This window comes from Crocuta crocuta, unplaced genomic scaffold, assembly GCF_008692635.1.
Source record: "Crocuta crocuta isolate KB4526 unplaced genomic scaffold, BGI_CrCroc_1.0 scaffold586, whole genome shotgun sequence".
In the NCBI taxonomy this organism is placed as follows: Eukaryota; Metazoa; Chordata; class Mammalia; order Carnivora; family Hyaenidae; genus Crocuta; species Crocuta crocuta.
In genome coordinates, this window is record NW_027532407.1 from 2,214,292 (window position 1) to 2,221,493 (window position 7,202).

Below are 7,202 nucleotides of genomic sequence, written 5' to 3' on the forward strand. Positions count from 1 at the left end.
TTGCTGGAGATGAAATCACAGAGGAGGGGACACATGGGGCCTCCTCCAGGGAGCGGGGAAGCTGTGGGAGGATATGAGACGAGTGACAGAAGGGACTGAGGTTAAGGCTCGCCCACCTGCCGCTGCAGCGCAGAATGGACCAATGGCCCCGGCCCAGGGCAGAGCAGTTGGCCAGCCTGCGGATAGTGACAGATGAAAGATGGTGGCTGCGTGGCCCCATGTTCGCTGTGAAGACGATGCTAAATGATCATTGCCTGTGCTTATTTTGAAGAAAGATCCAACTTTTATAGGGCCTAAAGCTGATATAATTGGAGAGGCCCTATTTAAGGAAATAAACATAAAATTATGACTCCAAAGTTAGGTATGAAAGTGGCCAATTTAAGGCGCTCTTACCCTGGGGTCCATGGACTCCTCTTCCCACCCTCCTATGGAGGTATGCACTTGGGTAGAAAAAAAGCATATCTTTATTTTCTTTAACTTCTAACTGAAAATTAGTATTTTTTTCAATTATAAATGCAAGCAACACACCACAGTACCGAGAGTGACACCTTTGACTTTGTCACTAATACAGTACTTTGACTTTGTCAAATACTAATAACTACTTTATACTAATAATAATACTTTGACTTTGTTAATATGACAGTGGAGTTGTACAGATAGCTCAAAATATCCTTTATGCTCATCATTACTTTCTTTTTTAAAGTTTTTTTTTTTTTTTTTTTGATAGAGGAGGGAGGAGGGGCAGAGAGAGAGAGAATCCCAAGCAGGCTCTGTGCTGTCAGTGCAGAGAGCAACGTGGGGCTTGATCCCATGAACCATGATCATGATCTGAGCCAAAATCAAGAGTCAGATGCTTAACCGACTGAGCCACCCAGGTGCCCCACTCATCATTACTTTAATATTTCAGTAGTTATTAGGTCTGCCAATGAATCTTATTTAATCTTATTTAATGCATAAAGAAGCAAATAAGACTATATTATAAATTTGTTTCTTTAATATTGTGATAACTGTGTTTCAGTGATGTCCTTTGTAATTATAGGTACTTTATTTTATACATTTAAAAACATTAGTCTACAGTGCCTGGCTGGCTCAGTTCGTAGGGCGTGCAATTCAGGGTCATGAATTCGAGCCCCAGGTTGGGCATGGAGACTACTTAAAAAAATTAAAATTAAAAAAAATTTAAAACAACAACAAAACACATTGAGAAGAGGTTAATAGGCTTCACCAGACTGCCACAGAGGCCCTTAGATAAAAAGGCTAACAACCCATGGTTTAGAATGAAAAAAAAAATTTTTAATTTCTAATTTTAAAAAGCTGATATTTAAAAAGTAGCGGTTTTTATTAATTGCCTCTCAATTTCAATATTTTCCATATATATATGTATTGCAAAAAATATATTTTTTATTGGCCACTATTTCATTCTGCAGATATTTATAAAACATATGGGCCTCTGATTACTCTAGAAAAAAATCAAAAGCTCTGACAGGGCTGGACTCTTATCCCACTATTTGTACAAAATGTAACACAATTTTATAGAGAGTTTTATTCATCTAAGGAGTGTCTTACTTTTCCATAGACTAGTTTCTGTCTTCATTCATCATATATCTTGTTATTTTTTCACCACCTACATATTTCCAGTGCTGGTCACTTAAGGTTTGTATGACATCACCTCGTGAGGCTCAGTCAGTTGAGTGTCCAACTTTTGACTTTGTCTCAGGTCATGATCTCATGGTGGTTTGTGAGTTCGAGCCCTGTGTTGGGCTCCACATGGAACCTGCTTCAGATTCTGTCTCCTTTCTCTCTGTCCCTCCCCACACTGGCACTTTTTCTCTCTTAAAATATATTAATAAACTTCTAAAAAATTGTGTATCATATCACCTCTCACCTCTGACTTTTCATCTTTAAGTCACACATCACAATTCTAGTAAATTGTCCAGTGGGTGGTAGAAGAATTTCTGGAAGTTATTCCTAGGCCAGCATGGCTGGTAGTAACTGAATTATACATGTAAATGGCTGCAAACCATGATTAAATACATCCCACTAAACATACCACATGTACCCCCAAGTCAACTTCCCTCTCCTGTGCTTGGATTCCAGAAATGTCTACAGCCATTCCAGTGCCACCCACTTTTAGAGGGCAAATGACATAAAGGAAATCAAAGTAAAAAGAGACCAGTCTTTTTTTTTTTAATGTTTTTATTGTTTTATCTATTTCTGAGAGAGAGAGAGACAGCATGAGCAGGATAGGATCAGAGAGAGAGAGAGAGAGACACAGAATCCGAAACAGGCTCCAGGCTCCGAGCTGGCAGTCAGCACAGAGCCAGATGCGGGGCTCGAACCCACGAACCGTGAGATCATGACCTGAGCCGAAGTCGGACACTTAACCGGCTGAGCCACCCAGGTGCCCCAGAAAGAGACCAGTCTTAACTGATTACAGACACAGTATCTTATTTTTGCACATTCTACAAAAACATTTGGTCCTTGGAAGGAGCCTATGCAAGAGAAGATTCCTAGATTTTCCTGAAAAATCAGAAGACCTGACAGTATTGGGGCCTCTTCCCCAGGGGCCCACAGCCCACTGAGCTAGGTGGTAAAACACCTTTCAACCAGGGCACAGGCTCTCCGTTTTGCTAGTCTCTCCTCAGCCTGCTTCCCTCAGACACACAGCCTGTCAGCACCTGTAGCTATTTGAGTTGCAGGCATGCACACCATCAAACCTGCGTAAGGCCTGCTTAACACTGGCTGAAGGACAGGCCGTAGCCCTGCCTTTCAATGAAGGTCATTTTGCCCTAGGCCCGGATTGAGATTAGAATAGATAGAATAGGGGCGCCTGGGTGGCTTAGTCAGTTAGGCGTCCGACTTTCACTTAGGTCATGATCTCACGGTTCGTGGGTTTGAGCCCCGCGTCGGGCTCTGTGCTGACTGCCAGCTCAGAGCCTGGAGCCTGTTTCAGTCAGTGACTCCCTCTCTCTCTGACCCTCCCCTGCTCACGCTGTCTCTCTCTCTCTCTCTCTCTCTCTCCTAGAAATAAATAAAAAAAAAAATTAAAAAAAAAAGAATAGATAGATTAACCAAAATAGCTAATCCACCAAAAATGTCTATCATGATTTCAGTTGGAGAAGAACCTCGAATTCTCCATTACAGTGTAACACAATGTGCTGAGTGTATGGTAACAGCTGTTTGATCAAAGCTCTTAGGTGTGTCTCAAGGGTGCAGTGATACGTTCCGATGGAGGAGAATGAGGGGGCTCTCAGAGAAAACGACACTGATCTGGCTCTTTCAAGATTAGTGGGTTCAGCCAAGTAGAGGATGGAAAAGGAAGCATTCCAGCAGATAGAATGGCATGAGCAGAGGGAAATGGGTGCAGGAAGGGGGTGGGGGGGTTGGGGAGGACTGGCTGAGTATCAGTTAGGGGGCAGCTAAAGAAGGTGGGGGCTGAGGTGGTAAAAGGCAGGGCTGAGGAATGTGAACATTTCACATTAGAAACCATCAAAGGCTAAAATGTTAATGATTTATCATTTGTTAATATGTTAACCTACTGGGAAGGACTTACCTTTTTAAAAAAACCCTTTTGGAGCCCCCAAAAACTGACTCAAAGGGAGTCTTTTTATCTTTTTAAGTTTTGATTATGGAAATTTCAGTAATATCTCAAACCTTCATGTACCCATCATCCAGCTTCTTAATTATCAACTCATTGCTAATCTGGTTTCATCTGTATCACCGTACACTTCTCCCCTTTTCTACAATGTTCTCTAAAAGATTAAGACTCTTTGAAAAAAAAGGCATAATATCATCAATGTCATTTTTTTTTTTACAATTTATTTCGATCAGGATCCAAATAAGGTTCATAAATTGCAATTACCTGCTCAGTCTTTTTAGTCTATTAATCTACAGCGTGCCTCTTTCTTTTTTCTTTCAATTTATTTGTTCTTTGGAATCCACCCCTCTCCCCACATCCTGCAAGTCAGGATTTTGGTGACAGAATCTCTGTAATGGAATTTAATACATCTTCTGTTCCAGAAGTTATAGTACTTTGGTAGAGTTGCACCTCAACCAGATTCAGGTTAGATCTTTTCACAAGACCGTTTGATAGGTGGTATTGTGTCTTTCATCAGGAGGTACTTTATGACTGCCTGTCTCTTTATTTGAGATATTACCAATTGTTGATACTCAATCCTAGATAGGAACGGATCTTTAATGATTCAATTTCAGATATGCAAGCAGTTCAATTGGGGAAAGGCTGTTTTGGGGTACAGAGAAACAGAATATTTTGCCACCCTTTGAATAACACCACACATCCCATAAGGTAGACAAGTTCTTAGTCTTTTTCCAAATAAGGTTGTCGCGGGGTGCCTGGGTGGCTCAGTCAGTTAAGTTTCCAACTTCAGCTCAGGTCATGATCAAGCTCATGGTTCATGGGTTCAAGCCCCAGGATGGGCTCTGTGCTGACAGCTCAGAGCCTGGAGCCTGCTTTGGATTCTGTCTCCCTCTCTCTTTGCCCCTTCTTGCACTGTTTCTGTTTCTCAAAAAATGAATAAACATTAAAAAAAATATGTATATATATATACACACACAGACTTCTCAAATAAGGTTGTCACAAAAAGAGCTATTGTAACCTCCATTAGCTTTCTTCTCTCCAAGTAATTTACCTATTCCCTTTTCTCAAATACCATATATACTGGCCCTTTCCATGCTTCACTAATTATGTTCCTTAATTCAACAGACGTTTACTGAATGTAAAGAACTGAACTAGGCCCTGTTGGGGGTGGGAAGCTTCCAAACTGGACCCCGCTATCAAGGATACTTAGAATCGAGTATAGGAGGCAAGCTCTAAGAATGGGGGCTTTCCTACAGAAAAAGGCTAGTCACCTCTAGCCGAGAGGAAGAAAGAGACTTTTGTGGAGTTGGCGCTTGAACCCAGCTCAGATAGATGGAATGATCTGGAAAGAGATGTTGTAGGCCAAAGGAGTGACCTGAAGAATGGTGCAGACGTGTCTGAGAAAAAGAAAGTAGTTCAGTTTGGCTCAAGGAGGGATAGGAGGAATGGTAGGACATAGAAATTGTGAGGAAAATGGGTGTGGAGTTCAACATTCACCTATGGTACGTACAGCCCAGCCATTCCACTGCTAGGTATTTACTCGGGAGAAATAAAACATATGTCTACTAGCAGGCCAACACGTGGATGTTCACAGTAGCCTTATTCACAGCAACCAAAACTAGAAACATCAGCAGGATCCAGCTGGAACACCACTATAAAGGAAGAAATTGCTGATACATCCACAGCATGGATGAACCTCAGAATCATTAAAATGAATGAAAGGGAAATGCAAAACTAATCTCTAGTGACAGAGCAGTGTGAGTTTGGCCCTAGAACTGTGGCCAAATGGACTACAAAGGGGCACGAGGCATATCTTTGGGGTAACAGAGGTGCCTTGTATCAGTACGGTGGTGGTGACGAGGTTTTGGGGTGATGGTGACGAGGTTTTGGGGTGATGGTGGAGTTTGGAGCTGACGGCCAAGAAAGAATTCTTGAAGACATCTTTGGGGCAAAAAGGTGATTTTATTAAAGCACAGGGACAGGACCCGTGGGCAGAAAGAGCTGCACTGGGGTTGTGCAGAGTGACTGGTTATATATAGATTACTGGAGGTCTGGCTATTGTCATGCTAAGGTTGTTCTTCCCTCTAGCAAAACATGAACATTAAGACAGTAGGGAGTTCCTGTACTTTAGGCTTGATAAGATTGCCCTTTTCTCGTAATATTACTAAGATATTTGTAAACTGATGGAGACACTATCAGTTTAACCATTTGTTTTCTGTCCTGTCCTTTGTTGCTGGGAGGCCAGGAGAGCCTGCGAAGTACCACACGTGTGGGGGTGCTAGCTTGTGCTTTGCCCTCAGCTCACCTTAGGTTCCTCATCCGTGGTGGTTTCAAGGGTATACCCATCCATCAAAATTCATCAAATTGAAATGGACACCTTTGCTTGTGTATGAATTATACAGCAACAAAATGTGTTTTAAAAGCATGTGTGGGACACATCGCGGAGGTTTTTGAAAGACAGGCTGAAGAGTGTAGTGTGTGAAAAGAAGGCGTGGTGTGGTTGGATGGCAATGGTCTAGACCCAACACTGGGTACCATTCAGGCCAGTACTGCCTCCAGCACAGTTACTCAACATGTGGTCTACAGCCTGGAGCAGAAGTTGAGATTAAAGATAAACTAAGATATATTTTTTAAAAAATTAGAGTTTGTATATAAGCAAGAAATGATTTGACTTAGGCACCGCAAGACCAGAAGTGTTTGGGAGGATTCCAGCAACGGGAGCTCAGGGAGACTTTTCTATGGGAAGGCGGAAACAAAGCAAGGAAATGATTTAATTGGCTGCACGCTTTGGGAAAGCCTAGGTGGTTGTTCCTGATTGGTTGTCCTTAGCTTTTGATTTCTTAGCCTTAAGGCATTTGGGTTTGCTCTCACTGGCTGCCAGCCTCTGTCTACTGGCCTCTTTGTTTAGTTCATTTAGCAGGATTTAGGAACTTTCCTTTTTTAATTTATTAGTTCTTTTTTTTTTTTTTAATAGTTTACTGTCAAGTTTGTTTCCATAAGGATTTAGGAACTTTTTATGGCAATTTAACAGGATAATTTTGTTGTGTATGAAAATATAACCTAAAAATCGAATAAACAAGAGTTTAGAACTGTAGTACCTATATTTTTGGGGTTTTCCCATGATATTGTGGTTCATAATAAGAAATAGATCATTGTTTTTATCCTGGGTTCCCAGCACTTAGCACTTTAAACCTTTGTAATTTCCTAAGCCCTAAGCGATGATAAGAGCTATAAGGGCCTCTTTTGTTCCCAGATCCTGAAATAGCTCCAGAAGATAGAAGTGAAATGTGTGTTTTTTGTATTCCTAACAAGTCCCTTTCAGTGACATCTGATTTATGTTAACGGAGTGACTTTTGGAAAGTCCTACTGTTTACCTGGGCTGGTTGCCAGGGGAACCCAAGGAGTGATGAAAGGCCTGGAACTCAGCCCCACTCCTCCTGGGAGGGGAGAGGGAAGGGTTGGAGACTGACTTGAGTTACCAAAGGCCAATGATGTAGTCAATGATGCTTATGTAACGAAGCCTCCAGGTGTTGAGAGCTTCAGGGCTAGGAACATATCCACATGCTGGGAGGGGGACAAGCTTGGAGAGGGTGCGGAAGCTCTC